This window comes from Psammomys obesus, unplaced genomic scaffold (genome assembly GCF_907164565.1).
Source record: "Psammomys obesus unplaced genomic scaffold, mPsaObe1.curated_primary_1811, whole genome shotgun sequence".
Lineage (NCBI taxonomy): Eukaryota > Metazoa > Chordata > Mammalia > Rodentia > Muridae > Psammomys > Psammomys obesus.
Window position 1 is genome coordinate 62,926,143 of NW_026585504.1, and position 23,157 is coordinate 62,949,299.

A 23,157-nucleotide genomic window follows, 5' to 3' on the forward strand; every position below is an offset into this window, starting at 1 on the left:
AAACGGAAGGAACATTACCAAACTCATTTTATGAGGCCACAGATACCTTGATACCTACACCTCATGAAGACCCAACAAAGAAAGAGAATTTCAGGTCAATCTCTCTTATCAACATTGGTGCAAAATACTCAATAAAATACTTGCAAACTGATTCCAAGAACACATCAAAGATATCATCCACTATGACCAAGTAGGCTACATCCCAAGTATACAGGAGTGGTTCAATATATGGAAATCTATCAATTTAATCCACAATATAAACAAACTGAAAGAAAAAGACCACATGATAATCTTCTTAGATGCTGAAAAAGCATTTGATAAAACCCAACATTCGTTTATGTTTAAAGTCCTGGAGAGATTTGGGATACAAGACTTTTGACTTTTGAATCATGTAGAGGCCTCAGTTCCATGGAGGTCAGAGAGAGGAGTGTGGTGACTTGAATGAGAATGGCCACTATCGGCTCACATATTTGAATTCTTGGGAAAGATTAGGTGGTTTGCCCTTGCTGTTGGAGAAGGTTTGAAACTGCGGGTTGGTTTTAAGGTTTCAAAAGCTCACAGTATTCCCAGTTAGCTCTCTCTACCTCATGCTTATATACAAATGTGTAAACTCTTGGCTGCTGCTCCAACACCATGACTGTCTATCTACTGCCATGCTTCCTGCGATGGTAGTAATGGACTCTAATTCTCTGGTACTGAGAGCCCCAAATTAAATGTTTTCTTTTATAATTTGTCTTGGTCATAGTGGTTTTTCCCAACAACTGAGGGTAACTACGACACCATCCTAATAATAACATCACTTTCATCACCACTAAAGGAGTGAGCAGTACACTAAGATTTATTGTACTGTGCTAACAATATATACCAGATGGTAAAGCACTTACCTGGCTGGAATGAGGACATAGGTTTGATTCTAAGCACCTCTGGGTATGCAGCACATGCCTGTAATTCAATAACTCACAAGGTAGACATTTAAAGATCAGAAGCTCAAAATCACTGTTTTGGTCTCAGTGAGAAATGTTCTCCATTGACTTGTGTATTTGAACATTTGACCTCAAGCTAATGATACTGTTTTAGGACATTATGGAGCATTTGAAGGAAGAGCTGAGATGGAGGAAGTACATAAGCTGGGGCAGTCTCAAGTTTCTATAGACTCGTCCCACTTCCTGTCCTCCCTGGTGTGTGTGTGTGTGTGTGTGTGTGTGTGTGTGTGCGTGCACGCATGCGTGCGTGCATGTGTGTAAAATGTCACCAGCCAGCTTTCTGCCCCTACCAATTTGACGTCTCCCTGCAGTAACCCCTTCTCACCACAGACTCTGTCTGTCACTCTGGAACTGTAGCTGAAATAAAACCTTTTTGCTTTAAGCTGCTTTTGGTCTTATTGTTTTATCCCAGCAACAGGAAAATAACCAATAAATCACCCACAACTGGCCAGTGCATTCAACTCCATCCCGTGGAAAACAAAACCTTCTCTCAAAAGCAACAATAACAAAAAGCATATTTTGTGAAAGAGGCCATATTTATATAATCTCTACCACAGTACATTGTTCTATTCTGTTATTATTATCATTGATCTCTTACTGTTCCTGGTTTATAAATTAAATGTTGTCATGTATATACTATAGTATAAATACATACATATATGTGCATATATACATATACTATGGAATTCATAGTATATGTAAGGATCATCTGAATTTCTCTATATCTACCTTGGGCATTTTAGTACATTCTCTGAGAACTAAGGGGTACTGTTTCTTATAGTACTGTTCCCAGCTTGAACAATGTCCACTTAGAATGTGGACTCTAGAATACTATTGTGACCATTTTTAAGCAAAGACTTCAAACAACTTGTTAATATAAGAATTAAACAAGAAAACAATCTATTACGTTTAGATACCAAAATGCTGGGGCAGGTTGGCAGAATACCTACACTCAAGAAGAAAGCCTTGAAATGGTTGCCCAATAGGTAGGTGGCACAAAAGAAAGTCTTCCCAGAACCAACTACACATAGAAACAGGTTCGATGTTGTTGTTTATTTAGTGTTCACAGTACACTGTTTTCAAAGAATATTGAAATATGAATTGGCAAGTAAATTCAAGAGAAAATATCAAATTGAGGCTTTTTAAATATCTTTTTTTTCTTCCATTAAGCCCAACTAAACAGATATAGCTACACTTAGGAGGTTATGAAGTAAAACTATTTTTTGTCATATGACAAAGGAAGGATGGAACCTAACACCAAAGTGAATATTGAAAAATAGAATCTCTGCCATATAATAATATCTCTTTTTTTTTAAACTGAGGAGGATGTGATCCTTAGTCCTCCTATTCATTGCCTCAGACTTCACACAACTACAGATTTGTCTTGAGAAAACGACCTGGCCCTGCAGGGATGCCTAGGCGGTAAGTTCTGAGGACTTCTGCAAGGTCTGAGAGCATGGGTGGTCCCAGGGGGAAAAGACAGTAGAGATTGGAACAGTGCTGAGCCACATTTGTGCTGTCATTAGCCTTGCTTTTCAGCTAAGGCAGCTGTTTGGCAGCTATCATTTCACCACATCAAGAAACTTTTCTGTCACACACATTTCTCTCTTGAAGACAAACAGGAACAGGCTGCTAAACTGAATGACGATAGACCACTTCTGAGAATATTTGAGTCAACAGAAATGAACTGAAGGAGGACTTTTCCCCCACAACCTTGGAAAGATTCAACTTATACAAGTTACACAAGTTGGCCTCACTTGACAAGGTTCTCCATCAATTGAGAATGAAACTTGGAATGCCATCTTGAAATAGCTACCCGTTAGAGTCTTACTCTGCCCCCTTGAAAGAAAGGTAAAAACAACAGACTAGGATAACATAGTAACTCTTCAATTGAAATATGCACATTTGTTTTCTACAGAAAGAGAAAAAAGTTATGGGTTGGATAGGCTGGAAGATTAAAGAATCTGGGAAATGAGGGATGGAAAATTATGATAATAATATATTGCATGAAAAATATTTTTGAAAAAAATTAATAATGATAATCATCATCATAATAAATATGCCCAAAGCATTTTTAGAGAGTCATTTAATATCTACTCAGTAGCAAAGATTATTTCTTGCAGAGCAGAAATATATATATATAACACATACACACATTTGCATACTTAAAAGCTTTTGTCCTTTTTCATATGTTTGTTTTAATACAAGGTATATGTCCTAGTTATATTTCTGTTGCTATGATAAAATACCCTGACAAAAAGCAAACTTTAGAAGAAAGGAGTCATTCTGCTTACAATTCTAGGTTATAGGCTATTATTGTAGAGAACCTAGAGCATCATATTCATAGTCAAGAGTAGACAGAGAATAAACACATGAATCCTTGCTTGCTTGATATGCTTATGGTCAGCTATACTTCTCCTCTCTTATACAGTTTAAGGGTTGGTTTTCCTAAGGGATGGTATCACCTATAATAGGTTGGTTTCTCCTACATCGATTAACAACCATGATAATCCTCCAAAGACATGCCCAAAGGCCAACTTGATGTAGATAATTCCTCAATTGTAGTTGTCTTTCCAGGTGATTCTAGGTTGTGTCATTTTGCCAGTTAAATGTAAATGTGGGTTACAGGCCAGCCAGGGCTACATAGTGAGAGCCTGTTTCAAAAAACCAACCAACCAAATGAACAACCAAGAAAACAATCAACACAAGTATCACTTCAGGCTACTCTTGACCTTGTAATTCTTCTATTTCAATTTCAGTGCTTTTTTTTTTTTTAAGATGTATTTGGCTACACATGAGTCATTTATATTGAGATGGGTGGTAGTTGACAAACAGATATACAAATAAAGCAAAAAAAAAGTTAAACATTCTCAAGAATATAAATTTAAGAAAAAAATAACTTTTAAACAAGATGAGAATATCAGTAGAAACTTTGCAGTAAGGAAAGAAGAGAACCCCATTGATTTATTTTCTGAGCAATCCCCATAATGCACAAGGTTGGAGAAAAAGATGAAAAGAGTTGAAAATTAAAAGGCACAGGGAGACATCTCATTTACCAGGAGATGGAAGCATTTGGCTTTGGAATAGTACAGAAATGTCCATATAAAAGATTTTGTCCCTTTCCCATGGTATTATGGGAGCTTTTAGATGTTTAAGAGGCTCAAGTAGGGTTTAAGTCATTGGATATGTGCCCATGTGCAAGGGTGATTTAGAAACAACCTTCTGTTTTGTTCTAGCCCATGAAGGTAGCGTTCCTCCTCCACCTTAAATACTCTATGACTTATGATGAGCTCAAAAGAGAGGGTATCTATCTGTCATGATCTGACACATTCAAAGCTGGGAGCTAAGATAAACACTTTTTCATTTTAAGTTGAGTACACCCGAATTTTGCTACATTAATTAAAGTATATTGACAGTGGAGATAAACCAAGAAATAGATATTTCAGCACAATTGGGGGTGTTATAACTTTTCTTCTTTTTTCACATTTTAGAATAACTTACATGGGGGAGGAATTGTGTAACAATGTAATGCCCATGAAGGCCAGAAGAGGGTGTTGATCCCCCTGGAGTCAAAAACAGTGGTAAGCTATCTTACATGTGTACTGGGAAGACACCTGGGGTTCTCTGCGAGCTCAGTGTGTTCTCTTAACTGATAAGTCATATCTCCAGCCCTTCCTTTATACAGAAGTACAGACAACAATGACTTGACCTTGCTCCTCTGTGTTCCTTAGTTTATATCTTTCTAATCATGATAATATATTTATAGTTAAAGTGGACCACTCATTCCACCTTACTTTTGTGCCAACTCTTATCTTATTCTTGTTCTTTAAATCACACACACACACACACACACACACACACACACACACACACACACACCAAGGGAATGCCTGGTGAAGACACAGGGTAGGAAAGGATAAAGTCATTACAGTGAAAATAGTTTGGTGGAGTTATTAATATTTTATGTGTGTGGTATTGTGGGAAAAGGGAGAGATGTATGAGGATGGTAAGAAGAGGAACACTAAGAAGTTAGAGGTTAAAGCAATGACTTGGAAAATGGAAGAGAAACTACCAAACGAGAACTTGGATAAGTACTGCCAAATTTAGGCCATAGACTATCTTGCTTTCAGATGATAAGTGACATTGTGCTGTGGCCACAAAGTTTCCCCACTATGATCAGCGACAAGAGAAAGTGACTACTGGATAATTCTCAAGGCTTCCATCCTTCACCACACCACCACACACACACTGTCCAAAGACGTCATGGAGGAGAGCAGAGGAAATAATTTAAGAACTGGAGGCTGGGTAGGAGTGCTGGGAAATGCCTTTCTTCGGGATATGCTAGGGGGGAACCGGAATGCATTGCAAGAGCACAAGAGCTTCACAAGATCAAGCCAGCAAGATTAGTCAACATTCCACAAAGCAGTTCTAACTGGATTCGGGGTTACAGAGAGACAGAGTCAGAGAGAGAAGAGATGATATGACACTGTGACAAGGATTTATTGGGGGTGTCTTTGGGGATAGGAGGAGCTTGGGGTGCTTATTAGCAAGAACCATTTTTCAAATGTATGAAATTATCAAAGAGGAAATTATATTTTAAAATGCACCCTAAAAACAAACAAACAAACAAAAAAACAGCTATTTTTTTTTTATGCCCTGAACAAACTGTTGGTTCACATGTGCCATATCATAATGAAATCCCTAGAGAATATGATTTAGACTAAAGCTTCAGAATACTACTGAGCTCAGTGGTCTTAGCTTTCTAACAAGAATCCTGCAGGGGACACTTGACATTTCCTCTACTGCCATCTATTGTCACAGTTGGTGCTATGTGTTTACCCCAGAGAAAAATGTTTCCTGTGGCTGAGCATTGTGGGATGCAGAAACAGGAGCCTGATCACACTCTGTTGGCAGAAAGAACGGAAGCCAAGGCTTCTCTTAGAAATGCTGAGCTGTTTCCTCCAACCCGGGCTGTGAACTGTAACTTTTGCAATAGATGTAGGATTGAACGTGAGCACACTCTAAAGGGGATATAAGCCCCAAGCAACTAGCAACCATCATGATGAACAAAGCAGCTCTCCAGGCTCAGCATATGGACCACAAACTGGCAGACAGCCTGTACCGGAGGAGGAAGGATGCCAGTGCCCTGCCATCTTCCCCATTGCTGTCGGGAGAGATTTCAGCTTTTCAGCAGTTCCTCTTCCTGACCATCTTTCCCCAGGATAAGTCAGAGCTGGCACCATATGTTTCAGGAACACACCACAGTATCTGAATTATTACAGCATGGCTTCCTCTTCCTGAGAAATGCAAGTTGCTTGGATACTGTGATCATTGTGCCAGACAGAACTCCAGAGGAGAGACCCTGATTTCACATCCTCTTGGCAAACAAGATGTGTCACAGAGTCCATGTTGGTTCACCAGTTCCTGAGGAAAGAGGTATTGCTAAAGACACTGTGAAACAAAACTCTCTGAATGCTCTTGTCCTAAATGTTTCGGTCCTAAGTATTGTTTAACATGAGGAGGCCATTGTACTCCTTTAGAGAGAAGATTGTATTTTATTTTTAATGTGCATCTGTCTAGTGCTTTGTGAAACTGAGAGCAGTTGTCTGTGGAAGTGCAGAGAAGAGGTTGAACACCCTGGAGCTGGAGTTATTGGTGGCTGTGAGCATCCTAGCATGAGTGCTGGGAACCAAACCTCAGTCCTCTGTAAGAGCAGTGGATGACGTACATCACTGCACGGTCTCGCCCCTGTGAATTTCTTTAAGCATGAATGTATGTTTTAATTCTAGAGTTACTCAGTAGCTGTGCTTGTTAGAGACTATGCTAAAAGCTGGAAATAGAACTGAACCAGTCTTACATTCTTAGAAAAACAAATATCATATATTTGGTATGATTTGTGGTTACTAGATTTAATATGCACACAAAATCATATGTATACGCATATATATGTGATTATACATGTACACACATATATATATAACATGAAAACAGAAGTAACCTGTCTAGAGGAATAATGAAGATTAACAGAAGAAGAAAGAGAAAAAGTTGGTAGGTTGTATGGAGAAATATGCTCAATGTATGTTCAAAAGCTCAAAAAGAACCTCGAAAAGAAAAAAATATAGAAATATCATTTGAAAATGTTTAATATAAAGCACCTGACGCTGTGGAGTCTAATAAAGGCAACAAGCAGCACTGACAGACAGTGATCATGCGCAGGTGTCCTTGAAGAAACAGACGCAGGTGTGACACGACCACAGGTGTGGAGCACCGCGTCTAGAGTAGATGGTGCACACAGGAGCACCTGAAAACAAAAATGAATTTAATCTTAAAGCACCACCATAACAGAGCAGGTAATCGATTGGCACTGTTTCTAGAAGAAGCAGAATATAAAAAAAGCAAAATGAGAGGTGATATATGATTGAGGCAAAGTACTACTTTATTTCCTCCATAAAATCTGTAGAAAGAAATAGATGTTTCAGAAGAGACACACAGAATACAGGTAAAGGACCATGTTCATTTACTGAGTACATTCCATCAGGAACTCAGTGTGGAAGACTGAAAACAACCACCTGTGTTTTTATGCTCCTCTCACTGGCAAGTAGCCACCTTTTCTCTTGAATATGCGAATGAATGTAAACACTGATTTCATCAATCAAATGTGAGGGGAAAAAACTAATTATATTCCAATTTTTTTCAGGTGGATTTTTAAATATTTTATGTAAATAGGGTCTCGTGTATCACAGTATGACCTCAAACTCCATGTGGCTAATGATGGCCTTGAACTGCAGACCCTCCTAACTCTACTTCCTGAGTGTCAAAGTCACGGGCGTACACCATTATGCCGGCTTATGTAGTGCTGCAGATTGAAGCCAAGGCTTTGCATGTGCTAGTTAAGACACGCCACCAAACTGAGCCCCTACCTCAGCCACCTCTCAGGCAGATTTTATAGAGTGACTTAAAAGCCTCAGTCTTTTATTCAAAATCTAAAGGAACACTTTGAAGAATCCTGGAGGTTCCCATGAAGAAGCTCATGGCATGATAGGTAAGAAAAGAAGCTCCTCATAACCTAATGATAGCCTCAGCTTTCCAGTTGTTTTAATAACATGCCTCAGAAGGGAATCCCCCTATGAAGATTGTGCTCTCTCAGGTAATATTTCAATGAACATTGATAAGTCTTCCTTACTGACCCTAAGTTATGATTTCAAATGAAGTTCAGAAGTAAATTATTACTGCCATGAGAAGCTATTGATATTTATGATAAATAATATATATGGGCAACATTTGTCTCCAGGGTGACAAAGGGATTAACACACATCACATGTAAATACACACAGAAACACACACACTCATACACACAGCTGGCCTATTTGGACTGAGACTTCCTAATCTGCTATCCAGGACTCTACTCAGACAGAGCTCTGTAAGTCCCTCTCACTACCTCCTCAGTGGTTCCCTAAAGCAGTGGTTCTCAATCTGTGGGTCACAACCCCTTTGGAGTTGAATGACTCTTCCATTGGTCTTAATCATCTGCATACCAGATATTTACATTGTCATTAATATCAATAGCAAAATTATAGTTATGAAGTAGCAATGAAATAATCTTTGTGGTTGGGGTCACCACAACCTAAGGAATGCTGTTAAAGGGGAGCAGAATTAGGAAGGCTGAGAACTGTTAGTCTAAGAGGCCTAGTTCCCTCTGTAAATCTAAGTTGAGTTTACACCATTTAGGACACTTCTGTGCTGCATTAGGATACATTACAGACAGAAACTTATCTTTACAATTTAAGTATATCAATCAATATCAGCTTTAAAGGTACATCCCACTTAGCCAGAACAATGGGGAGGGCAGAGTTGGATTCTAGAGAGAACAGGAAGCTACAGGAGCTTAATGACAGTTGCCAGAGGCAGGGATAATCTTAAAGCAACACGCGTGTTAGTATTTGCCAGCTCCTCTGCAGGACATACTCAGCCTCTGCAACCTGAAGCTGTGCAATAACTTATTTCCACATCAATGTTTAGAATGGACAAAATGTATTATTTTTTATTATGCCTATTATACTAAATTAGTACAATTATATAGAATTTGTGTATGTTTTTATCCTGCAGCATAAAGGAGAGGAGTCAAGAATCTTCACATTTCAAGACAGAGCAGACAGAGCAGTGGGAAAGAAGAGGATGGAAACATGACGGTAGAGAGCAAGCCAAGCGCTCTTCCTACATGCCCTTGGCTGATCACTGGATGACAAGTTCTGGCCCTGTGTACTGCAGAGAAGAAGCCAGCTGGGGAGCACATGGCACAGAAGACTGAGTTTACACAGTTTGGGATATTCTGAACTTTACTAGCTGGGACATATGTCTGTCTCTGTCACATCACATATTCACATGTGTGATGAAGAAGAACAGTTGGGGATAAAAATATATAGGTTAGGTTACCAGAACCACAGAAGAGGGAGTTGAGAGAAAGAAAGTACAGAACCAACAAGAAGAGCATGGATGTAAAAAAAAAAAAAAAAAAGGAAACGAGAAGGAAATCCAATGAATGGTATCATAGTTATTGCTTCTGTCGCTCTGACAAAATACCTAAAAATTTTAATTTAAAGGAAAGACAATGATTTGTTTCAACTCCCAGTTCGTGAATACAGTCCATAATGGCAGACAGCCTACAGAAATGTGAGGCAGCTGGTTCAAATGCATCCACAGTCAGGAGAGAGAAAGGGATGCTCAGCTTATTTTCTCCTTTTCACTTAGTCTCCTACCCTAGTCCATGAATGGTGATGCCTACATTTGGGCTGAGTCCTCCATCTCAATACAGTCTTAACATTCCCTCACAGACATGCCCAGAAGGTTTTTTCCATGGTGATTCTAAATTCCATCAACCTAATATTCAATAGTGGTAGCACATGGCAAACACACACACATAAAATCTATACTGAACCAAAATATCTGGGCACAGGGGTCTTTTCGGAGACTGATACTCCAACCAAAAACCATTCATGGATATTACCTAGAACCCCTGTTCAGATGTAGCACATGGCAGCTCAGTATCCAAGGGAGTTCCCTAGTAATGGGAGCAGGGACTGTCTCTGACATGAACTCTGTGGCTGGCTCTTTGACTACCTCCCCCTGAGAGGGGAATAGTCTTGCTAGGTCACAGAGGAGAACAATGCAGCCAGTCCGAATGAAACCTGATAAACTAGGATCAGATGGAAGGGGAGGAGGACCTCCCCTATCAGTGGACTTGAAGAGGGACATGGAAGGAGAAGAAGGAGAGAAGGTGAGATTGGGAGGGATTGAGGGAGGGGGCTACAGCTGTAATACAAAGCAGATAAACTGCAATTTATATATATATATATATATATATATATATATATATATATATATATATGGTTCTAAATGAGAAACAAGAGCACAGGAAGAAAGAAATAGAGGTGTTTATAGGGGAAATTACACTGCCAGACAAACCAAACCAAACCAAACCAACAACAACCCAGCCATTTGAGATAAGAACAAAAGGAATTACCTTTTCTAGTTATATTACTGTGACAAAATATTCTGACCAAAATAAAACTGGGCAGGAAAGCTCTATTTCATTTTGCAAATTCCCTCACTGCAAGAAGTCAAAGCAAGAACTCAGGTCAAGAACTTGAACAAAAAACATGGAGGAAAACTATTTTTTGTCTCATTCTATCGCTCATGTTAAGTTAGCTTTCTTAGACAGCAAAAGACCATATACCCAGAGTGGATTGGCCTATCCATGTCAATTAAGAAAACAGAAAGCTGATGAAGAAGTAATTGAATGAGGAAGCCATGTTCCAGCCCCAGCAAGCAGCAGAATGTGGCAGCTTCAGTCACATGGTTCTGGCTTTAGATTCCAGGATAGAAGAAAGGGGTTATGTAATTTCCCTCCAATACTAAGGAAAGCCACTGAGGCCAGGCATGTGTCAAGAGTGCTCCTGCACAGAGGCCTAGAGAGTCCATTGTGTGGAGCTATGAAGGTGATTGCCTTAGAGACTCCAAAATGTTGGCGATGCCAGAGTTGTGAGATAACTGCATTGGAGAGCTGCTAACAGGGAGTCAAACGAATCCAAGAGACAGACGTGTGGTACAGTGGTACAGTCAACAAAGCTGAGGAGAGTTTGAGATCTGAAAGGTGCTTCGAATCAGATGTGGTTATGTGGAGTTTGGAGTTTGCCTTTTTTGGAGTTTGGTTTTTGCTCTTATTTAGTCTGGTATTTCCTCATTATGTTCCCTTTCCTCATCTTTGAAATGGCAATGTATATCCTGGGCTACTACATGTTGGAAGTATGTAATATGCTTTTTCATTTTGATTTTACAGAGATTACAGTTAATAGATTGCATAAGTCTCAAAACATAGTTTGAAGTTTGGACTTCTAATCAGTGTTGCTACTGTAATAGACTATTGGGAACTTTTGAAGTTGGACTATGATATGGTAAAAGCCATATGGTGGCCCAAGGGTGGAATGTGGTGGTCTGAATGAAAATGGGTCCAATAGGTCCATATTAGGGCACTACTAGGAGGTGTGGCCTTGGAGTAGTAGGTGTAGCCTTGCTAGAAGAAGTACATCACTGAGAGTGGGCTTTGAGGTTTCAGATGGTCAAGCCAGGCCCAATGTCATTTTCTCCTCCTGCTGCCTGTCAGTTCAGAAGTAGAACTCTCATCTACTTCTCCAGCACCATGTCTGTTTGTGCCATGTTTAGATAATGGACTATACCTTTAAATCTGGAAGCCAGCCCCAATAAAATATTATTATTAAAAATATATAGTCCAGACTATCTCTCACATACATGCCCACAGAGCAACTTCATCTAGGCAATGCCAGAATTGGAGATTTTCCTCTCAAATGTCTCTACACTGGGTCAAGTTGAATTTAACTTAAGACCCTTGTAACATTCACAAATACTAGGGCACTCATGATTTTAACAAGATAAGTGAAATAAAGTAATGTAATTACACATATTAATTTTGCAAACCAAACAACTTCATGATGTAAGGATTTCAAATGGTAACTAGTTATTTGTGTCCTGAATCTTGGATGGCCTTGGCTGCTCGCAATAGATTTACCTTGATACCCCTCATGGATCTGTGGCTAGCTGTTCGGGAGCCGGGAGGATCCGAAGGGACACATTCTACATCAGTCCTGTTCTCTAGCAGTCTTTCCCGGCTGGTTTATGTGAACTTACAGAGTACCCTAACAGGAACAAATGAACTCAAGGACTCAGTAGCCGGCCTCTGTGCTGGATATAGGTGGTAACCCTTTGTGTAGCATGGTAACCGCAGGGTGAAGAGAACACGGCAGACTCGAGGCTAGAGAAATACATCTCAGACTCTGTCAGAAAGGTTGCAGGGCCATCTATTTTGCAACTGAGAAAAAATACAAGCAGAGTTCTTGATAGTTTGGTTAGTTGCCTCAGCCCCACGCTTTTTGGGATAAAACCAGTCTTACCAGGTTAATTTGGCATGGCCTGTTTTATGTTAGAAGAAAACAGACAGGTAATGTGTCTGCACTAACTCTTTTTAAAAAATTTTTATCATCATTTATTACAATTTATTAAATTTGTATCCCAGCTGTGGCCCCATCCTTAATCTCCTCTAAATTCTACCCTTCCTCCCTATTCTCCCCCTATGCCCCACCTCTACTCCACTGATAGGGGAGGTCCTCCTCCCCTTCTATTTGACCCTAGCCTATCAGGTGTCATCAAGACAGGTTGCATTGTCTTCCTCTGTGGCCTTGCTCATAAGTTCACAGTAGGGTTGAAGGATGAGATGCCTATACCAGTCCACTATCCACCAGGATATAAGACCAAGCATTGACCTTAGCTGAGAGCTACAGTTTTATTTAAGGCTTCATTTAACCAAAGTATCTCACTTATAAATATATTTTCAAAGGACTTCTAGTTCTCATTTGAGGTTACTGAGATTGTTAGTGAAAGTTCCTAAAAAGAGCCACACCTTCCACTGAACCTCCTCTTTGTGAGGCTGAGAAACTTGTTAGAACTTCAGTGATATGGAAGATTGGAATGTCGCCATCACAGAGCCTAAGTGCCCTGCGGTATCTTTAGTCCCCAAATAGCCCATTTATAGCTCTCTTCTATATTTAACCTAAGACTTTTGTTACCATTAGATCAATCTTTTGGAATGTATGAACATACCCCTATCTTCCAACAAAACAAAGTACTAAAAATGCTGACAGATGGCATCAAAGACCTATAGCAGGGTTTCCCTGGCTTTGGTGTAACCTACCTACCGACCGTACCCAACAATGCACTTGAAAAGTAGCTTTGTTTATGACTTCCTTTGTTCTGTTACTACAAATACGTCTCAAATAGTCACTACCTTGGAATATGGAATTTGGGGTTACTTTAATGTGTGTTCTTAGGCCACGGTCCATTTGGCTCCAGAATAAACTTTCTTATTTGTTTTGAGTTACCTCTGTTGATAACAATTAAGAAGTTTCCTTTAGACAATACTGCAGAAAGGAACTACTAAAGTTAAAAAAAAAAAATGAAGATAATGAAGGTGGAGAGATTTCTGTCAGCACAAAAATCTGAGTTTTCCCTGAAGTTATTTGATTTCCTAGTATGGGTGTTCTGAGTATGGGAGAAAAATCAAAGTCAGAGTTCACTTAAAAAGTGAAGTTTAATAGGACTATTTTCTTGGTAAGCTGAGCCCCTAAAGAGTTTCTCCCCAGGCTATGAGTCAAGGGAGTAAAGGGTGCAGGTAGAATTAGTCATGTTATTGAATTGCCTTGTATCAATTGCTGAATTTGATGTACCATAGAACACTCCAGTTTAAAAGATGATTGCCAATTAATTTTAAAAATGCTTTTTTTTTCGGAGAGAAGATTCATCACATCAAAGAAAACTAGGCACAATATGTGACAGATTCTTTGAGAATACGCAAAAATAAATGAAAGGCAGAAATGGAAATAGAAGCTCAAAAGAAGGTACAGAAATTAGATAGAAATGAGTAGGCACCAACTATAGAAGTACACAGACAGCATCTAATCAATAAAGGGCCAGAGCTGAGGAGATATTCAGTGAGTAAAGTGATTATTTTGCAAGAATGAGGACATGACATTCAGTCCTAGGATCCATGCAAAAATCCTGTCATGATGGCTTCTGTTTGTAATTCATGCTCTAGAGAAGTAGAGAAAGGTGGATTCTTTGGCCTCAGTGGCCAGCCAGACTACTTTGTGATTTCTAGGCCAATGAGAAAACCTGTTTTAAAGTAGGAGACAGGATGAGAAAAAAAAAAAAAAACATTTGAGGACATCTTATGGCATTTATATAAATTTCTGTATACATGTATACACACATGAACAAACACACAACATAGATGTACACAAAATAAAAAGAAGTAGGACAAAAGAAAGAATTAAAGAGAGTGTGAGAAGGAAGAAAGAAAGGAAGGAAGAAAAGAAGGAAAACAGGCAGAAAGGAATGAAAGAAAAAGAAAGAAAGAAAGAAAGAAAGAAAGAAAGAAAGAAAGAAAGAAAAAGATAAATAAAGGAAGAAAGGAAGGAAAAAGAAAGGCCAAATATAAAGATTTCTATAGAAAATTAAGAACTATAAATAATGTAAGAAAGGAAAAAAGAACGAAAGAAAGACAAAATGTAAAGATTTCTATAGAAAATTGAGAACTATGAAAAATGCTATATCAGGTTGGAAAACAGAGTTTGTATTGATTATGGTGTGCTTAATGATAAACTCAAGTTAGCTATGATATTCTTGGTATCTACAACTATATACTTAAGAAATATCTAAAGTTTAGTCCAAAATGACCCACATAGAAATACAAAAAAGTAAAGTTAGTAAAAACCTGTCACTGAAATAGGTTTAGGAAATGTAATCAGAGGCTTCAAGTACAAAAGAAATATTATATGGTGGCTCTGATGGTTAGTTTTAATCATCAAGTTGACATGGTCACCTTGGAAAATAGTGGCAATCAGGGATTGCGTAGTTCAGGTTAGTCTGTGGAAGTATCTGTGGGGATTGTCTTGATTGCTTTAATTGATGTGGGAAGATCCAGCCCGGTGGAAGGTGGTGCCATCGCCTGGCTTTGGTCTCTGGGCTGTACAGAGCAGTGGGAGCTATCCGAGCACGAAGTATGCACTCATTCTCATTCTCTTCTGACTGTGGATGTGGTGAGAGCAGCTGGCTCAAGGTCCTGCTGCTTTCCTTTCATGATGGATTAGAACCTGGAATTGTGAGCTACAATAAACTCTCCCTTAAGTTGCTTTTCATCAAACAATGTGTGATACAAACAAAGAAATGGCTGAAAATTTTCTAGATCCGCAAGATGGTAATAATTTTAGAATCAAGAAATCCATGTATCCTACACAATATTCCTAAGGAGCCAGTGCAACTAAACACATTAAATTGACACTGCCCAAGAAGAAAAATAAAGAGCAAAAGTTTAAGAGGAAAAATTTTTTCAGAGAACAGAGTTGAGCAAAAAAGAACAATGGCTCTTTAATTGATTTATTTTTTTATTCACTTTAATCTTGTTTGTAGCCCCAACCCTCTTCCATTCCCAGTCCCCCCTCCCTCTCTTCTCTTTTCCCTCTCACCTCTTCCTCAGAAAAGGGGAGCTCCCATTCCCATACACCCCAGCTTATCAAGTGGCATCAGGACTGAGCATGTCCTATTTCCCTGTGGCCTGATAAGGAAGTCCCACATGAGGGATGTGATAAAAAACCTGACAAGTAAGTCTGTGTCCAATGCAGTCCCCTCTCCCCTTACTAGAAGACCCACATGAAGCCTAAGCCATCCATCTGCTACATCTTTGTAGGGGACCTTGGTTTTATTCACACATAGTCCTGGATTGATGCTTCAGTCTCAGCAAGCTCCTCTGGACCCTGGTTAGTTTACCTTGTTGGCCTTCTTGTGGAGCTCCTCTAACCTCTAGGTCCTTTTCTCTTGCTTCCCATTTTTCCACAAGAATCCCTAAGGGTGGCCCAATGTGAGTCTCACCATCTGTTTTGATGCTCTGCTGGGTAGAGTCTCTCAGAGAACTCTAACAGGATCCTGTCTGAAATCTTAGCAGAGTATTGTTCATAGTGTCAGGGAGAATTCTCAACAGAGAATGGCAGAGAAGAACCTAAAGAAATGTTCAACTCGCTCAGTAGTTAGGTAAATGCAAATCAAAACAAGTCTGAGATCCTATGTCACACCTGTCAGAATGGCTAAGATCAGTGCCTCAAGTGACATCACATGTTGGCAAGGGTGTGGAGAGAGGGGAAACCTCCTCCATTGCAGGTGGGAGTGTAAGTTTACACAACCACTGTGGAAATCAATCTGGTGCTTTCTCAAAAAAAATTGAGAATAGCTTTACCTCAAGACCCAACCATATCACTCCTGGGTATATACCCAAAAGTCTCTCCACCATACAACAAGGAATATGAGCTAGACTGACAGTTAAGTAATCAACAGGAACAAAATTGGAGATAGACCATGAGGAGCAACCCAATGCTCTAAAAACAGCAATGGTACAATCCAATTAATATAGTCCAATGCCTTAAAAAATGGCTATAACCTGAAAATGGTCCAAGACTATAAAATAGAATAGAAATATTTTAACAGGCAATTGTGAGTGAGGTGCCAAGGACAGACTTTCACTGAATACTTAAAACCTACTTTGACCCAGAAGATAACTGACTCCAGGTACATCTGAAATATAAGAAAGACTGAAAAGCAGAAATCAAAAGAGGAGAGATGTGTGGAAAGCCTCCATGATGTGAACTGTGTGATGTCTGAAGTCAAAGGTTGGCTTTGTTTTCTCTGTATGGAGCCAGACTGTGAGTATTTTAGGCTTTTTGTGCCATCTGGACTCTTGTGATATTCTGCCTTTGTTGTGCATAGAGCACCAGACAATTCATGAAACAAGGGTATGTTTGGCTTTCAAGAAAACCCAGCAGCAAAGCACTGAGATATGGGTTGGCAGCCAAGAACTTCCACCTCTACCCAGTTGGTTTACTTAGAAACTGAGGAAGAAGAAACAAAGAAATCCCCACCCCTGAAAAAAGAAATGTTTGAATTTTTTATTTAACATATGTGAAACCTGTATACATGAATGACCAAGGTCATCCATGAATGAGCAAGGTCTTGGTCATTCCCTCTATAGTCACTGATAAAACCTAGGCAATTGCTAAAAAGTGAACTCTTATGTTCACCCACACATCTTGATTTGGGATAGGTAGTGTTGCCCACTTGACAGGATTTAGAATCATCTGGCTAGAAAGCTTCCAACATAACTGTGAAAAATTAGTGTCTAAGCATGTTTTGGCGGGATTACACCTGAGGTGGGAAGATCTAAAAGTAGGCAGCACCATTCTTTAGTTTAGGCTGATGGGATGCATAAAAAAGAGAAAGCTAGCCCAATGTAGCATCCATTGGTCTCTCCCCGGGACTGCAGATACAATGTGACCAGAGGATGTAAACACCTTTGCTTTGATTTGTTTTTCTCTCATCAGGAAAACCATACTTTGAACTAGGAACCAAAATAATTTCTTTCTCCTTTAACTTGCATTTTTAAGGATATATTCTCATAACAACAACAACAAATCCCAGGATATAATAGTAGATATATAACTATAGGAAATATTAACATTTTTATATTAATTATACTTTACTCACTTTGTATTCCCCCATAAGCCTCTCCCTCCTATCCTCCCAATCCCACCCTCCCACCCCCTTTTTCACGCATGCCCCTCCCCAAGTCCACCTTAGGGAGGTCCTCCTCTCCTTCCTTCTGAATTTAGTCTATCAGATCTCATCAGGAGTGGCTGCATTGTCATCTTCTGTGGCCTGGTAAGGCTGCTCTCCCCTCAGGGGGAGGTGATCAAAGAGCAGGCCAATCAGTTCATGTCAGAGGCAGTCCCTCTTCCCATTACTATATAACCCACTTGGACACTAAACTGCCATGGGCTACATCTGTGCAGGGGTTCTAGGTTATCTCCATGCATAGTACTTGGTTGGAGTATGAGTCTCTGGGAAGTTCCCTGTATTCAAATTCCTGGTTCTGTTGCTCTCCTTGTGTGGTTCCCGTCCTCTCCAAAACTTACTATTTCCCACTTCTTACATAAGATTACATGCACACTGCCCAACAGTTGGCCATAAGTCTCAGCATCTGCTTTGATAGCCTGCAGGGCAGAGCCTTTCAGAGGCCCTCCCTGGCAGGTTTCTAGCTTGTTTCTTATTTTCTTCTGCTTCTGATGTCCTTCCTCTTTGCCTTTTGGGATGGGGATTGAGCATTTTAGTCAAGGTCCTCTCTCTTGATTAATTTCCTTAGATGCACAGATTTTGGTAGGTTTATCTTATATTACATGTCTATATGAGTGAGTATATACCCTGTGTGTCTTTCTGCTTCTGAGACAGCTCACTCAGGATGATCCTTTCCCGGTCCCACCATTTACCTGCAAATTTCATGATTTCCTTGTTTTTCATTGCTGAGTAATATTCCATTGTGTAGATGTGCTACAATTTCTGCATCCATTCTTCAGTAGAGGGGCATCTGGGCTGTTTTCAGCTTCTGGCTATTACAAATAAAGCTGCTACAAACATGGTTGAGCAAATTTCCTTATTGTGTACTTGAGCCTCTTTTGGTGTATATGCCTCGGAGTGGTGTGCCTGGATCTTGAGGAAGCACTATTGCTAGTTGTCTGAGAAAGCACCAGATTGATTTCCAGAGTGGTTGTACAAGTTTACATTCCCACCAGCAGTGGAGGAGGGTTCCCCTTTCTCCACAGCCTCTCTAGCATGTGTTCTCACTCGAGTTTTTCATCTTGGCCATTCTGATGAGTATAAGGTGAAATCTCAGGGTTGTTTTGATTTGCATTTCCCTGATGGCTAATGAGGTTGATCATTTCTTTAAGTATTTCTCTGCCATTTTATATTCATCTACAGAGAATTCTCTGTTTAGCTCTCTTCCCCATTTTTTAATTGGATTACTTGGTTTGCTGCTTTTCAGCTTCTTTAGTTCTTTATATATACCGGATATTAGCCCTCTGTCAGAAAAAGGGTTGGTGAAGATTCTTTTTCAATCTGTAGGCAGTCCTTTTGTTTTGATGAAGGTGTCCTTTGCTTTACAGAAACTTTTCATTTTCATGAGGTCCCATTTATTGATTGTTGCTCTTAGAGCCTGTGCTGTTGGTGTTCTGTTCAGGAAGGTATCTCCTGTACCAATGAGTTCTAGGGTCTTCCCCACTTTTTCTTCTAACAGATTTAGAGTATCTGGTTTTATGCTGAGGTCTTTGATCCACTTGGACTTTAGTTTTGTGCAGGGTGATAAGTATGAATCTATGTGCATTTTTCTACATGTAGACATCCAGTTAGACCATAACCATTTGTTGAAAATGCTATCTTTTTTCCATCATAAGGTTTTGGCGTCTTTGTCAAAGATCAGGTGTCCATAAGTTTGTGGGTTTATTTCTGGATCTTCTGTTCAATTCCATTGATCCACCATTCTATTTCCATGGCAGTACCATTCAGTTTTTATTACTGTTGCTCATAATACAGCTTAAGATCAGGGATGGAGATACCTCCAGAAGATCTTTTATTGTAGAGGATTGTTTTAGTAATTCTGGGTTTCTTGTTATTCCATATGAAGTTGAGAATATTTCTTTCTAGGTCTGTAAAGAATTGTGTTGGTAATTTGATGGGAATTGCATTGAATCTGTAGATTGCTTTTGAAAAGATGGACATTTTTACTATGTTAATCCTGCCAAGCCATGAGCATGGGAGATCTTCTGTCTTCTGTTATCTCCTTCTAAAACTTTCTTCAGAGACTTGAAATTTTTTTCATAGAAGTCTTTGACTTGCTTGGTTAGGGTTACTCCAAGGTACCTTATGTCATTTGTGGCTATTGTGAAGGGTGTTGTTTCTCTAATTTCTTTCTCTGCCCTTTTGTCTTTTGTATACAAGAGGGCTTCTGATTTTTTTGAGTTAATTTTGTATCTGGCCACTTTGCTGAAGGTGTTTATCAGCTGTACGAGTTCCCTCTTACAAATTTTGGGGTCTCTCAGATATACTATCATATCATCTGCAAATAATGATACTTTGACTTCTTCCTTTCCAATTTATATCCCCTGATCTCCTTCAACTGTCTTATTGCTGTAGCAAAAACTTCCAGAACAATGTTGAAGAGATATGGAGAGAGTGGGCAGCCTTGCCTTGTCCCTAATTTCAGTGGGATTTCTTTAAGTTTCTCTCCATTTAGTTTGATGTTGGCTATAGGCTTGCTGTATATTGCCTTTACTATGTTTAGATATGTGCCTTGTATCCCTGATCTCTCCAAGACTTTAAACATGAATGGATGTTGGATTTTGTCAAATGCTTTTTCAGCATCTAAGGAGATTATCATGTGTTTTTTTTCTTTCAGTTTGTTAATATGGTGGTTTACATTGATGGATTTCCGTATATTGAACCACCCCTGCATACCTGGGATGAAGCCTACTTGGTCATAGTGGATGACATCTTTGATGTGTTCTTGTATTCTGATTGTAAGTATTTTGTTGAGTATTTTTGCATCAATGTTCATAAGGGAGATTGGCCTGAAATTCTCTTTCTTTGTGGGTCTTTGTGAGGTTTAGGTACCCAGGTGACTGTGGCTTCATAGAATGAGTTTGGTAGTGTTCCTTCTGTTTCTATTTTGTGGAATAATTTGAAGAGAACTGTAGTTAGCTCTTCTTTGAAGTTCTGGTAGAATTCTGCACTGAAACCATCTGGTTCTGGGCTTTTTTTTGGATGGGAGACTTTCGATGATTGCTTCTATTTCCTTGGGGGATATAGGACTATTTAATTGATTTACCTGGTCTTGATTCACTTTTGGTAAGTGGACTCGATCAAGAAAATTGTCCATTTAATTTAGATTTTCAAATTTTGTGGCATATAGACTTTTGAAGAGGGTACTAATGATTTCCTCAGTGTCTGTATTTATGTCCCCCTTTTCATTTCTGATTTTGTTGATTTGGGTGGTGTCTCTCTGCCTTTTAGTTAGCTTGGCTAAGAGTTTGTCTATCTTTTTGATTTCTCAAAGAACCAGCTTTTAGTTTCATTGATTCTTTGAATTGTTTTATTTGTTTCTAATTGATTGATTTCAGCCCTGAGTTTAATTATTTCCAGCTGCCTACTCCTTTTGGGTGTGTCTGCTTCTTCTTTTTCTAGGGTTTTCAGGTGAGCCATTAAGTTTCTTGAAAGAGCTGTCTAGAATTTCTTCTTGAAGGCACTTAGTACTCTGAACTTTCCTATTAGCACTGCTTTCATTGTGTCCCACAAGTTCGGTTATGTTGTGCCTTCATTTTCATTGAATTCTTGGAAGACTTTAATTTCTTTCTTTATTTCTTCCCTGACCCAGCTCTCATTTAGTAGCAATCTGTTCAATTTCCTTGTGTGTAGGCTTTTTACTATTTCTGTTGTTGTTGAGGTCCAGCTTTATTCCATGGTGATCATATAGGATACAAGGGATTATTTACATCTTCTTGTATCTGTTGAGGCTTGCTTTGTGACCCACTATATGGTCTATTTTGGAGAAGGAGGTTCCATGAGGTGCTGAGAAGAAGGCAAATTCTTTTGTGTTTGGGTGTAAGATTCTGTAAATATCTGTAGGTCCATTTGATCCATGACCTCTGTTAGAGACATTGTTTCTTAGTTTAATTTCTGTTTTGTTGACCTGTCTTTAGTTGAGAGGGGGGTGTTGAAGTCTTCCACTATTAATATGTCGGGATCTATGTGTGATTTAAGTTTTATCAATCTTTCTTTTACAAATGTGGGTGCTCTTGTATTTGGGGCAATGATGTTCAGGATTGTGATGTCTTCTTAGTGGAATTTTCCTTTGATGAGTACGAAGTGTCCTTCCCCATCTCTTTTTATTAATTTTGGTTGAAAGTCTATTTTATCAGATATTAGAATGGCTACTCCTGCTTGCTTCTTGGGTCCATTTGCTTGGAAAGCTGTCTTCCAACCCTTTATCCTCAGGTAATATCTATCTTTGTGACTTAGGTATGTTTCTTGTATGCAACAGATTGCTGGGTCTTGTTTACACATCCATTTAGTTAGTTTGTGTCTTTTTATTGGAGAATTGAGTCCATTGATGTTGAGAGAGATAAATGACCAGTGGCTGTTAGATCCTTTTATTTTGATGTTGGCTGTGGTTATAATTTTGTGTGCTTGGTTGCTTATTGTTTTACTGTAGTGAGGTTAATTATTTCCTGTGTTTCCTTGAAAGTAGCTGGTTTTCTTGGGTTGTATTTTCCCTTCTAGTGTCTTCTGTAACGATGGATTTGTGTGTAGGTATTGCTGAAATTTGTTTTTGTCATTGAATATCTTGTTTTCTCCGTCTATGAGGATTGAGAGTTTTGCTGGGTATAGTAGCCTGGGCTGCCATCTGTGTTCTCTTAGGGACTGTATGATATCCGCCCAGGCCCTTCTGGCTGTCATAGTCACTGTTGATTCTAATGGGTTTGCCATTATATGTTACTTGGTCTTTTTCCCTTTTTTCTTTTATTATTTTTTCTTTGTTCTATATACTTACTGTTTTGATTATTATGTGGAGGGAGGATTTTCTTTACTGGTCTAATTTAATGGGTATTCTGTAGGTCTCTGGTATTCTTATTGGCCTCTCCTTTAAGTTGGGGAAATTTTCTTCAATGATTTTGTTGAAAATATTTTGCTGGCCTTTGAGGAAGAAATCTTCTTTTTCCTTTATTCCTATAATTCTTGGGTTTTGTCTTTCTGTGTTGTCTTGGATTTCTTGGACTGTCTTTGTCAGGAATTTTTTAGATTTAACATTTTCTTTGACAGATACATCAATTTCTTCCATTGTATCTTCCACACCTGAGATTCTTTGTGCCATCTCTTGTAGTGTATTGGTTATGCTTACCTCTGTAGTTTTTGTTTTCTTCCCTAAGTTCTTTCTCTCCACAATTTCCTCCATTTCTGTTTTCTTTAATTTTTTCCAATTCTATCTTAGGTCTTGAGTTATTTTGTTGATTTCCTTCACCTGTCTGACTGTATTTTCCTGTTTTTCCTTCAATTCCTTCAGCTGTTTGTTTGAACAATCCTCTGTTGCTTTTATTTCTTTCAGTGATTTATGTATTTCCTCTCTAAAGGCCACAAACTATTTGGCTACAACTTCCTGTATTTCTTCACGAATGGC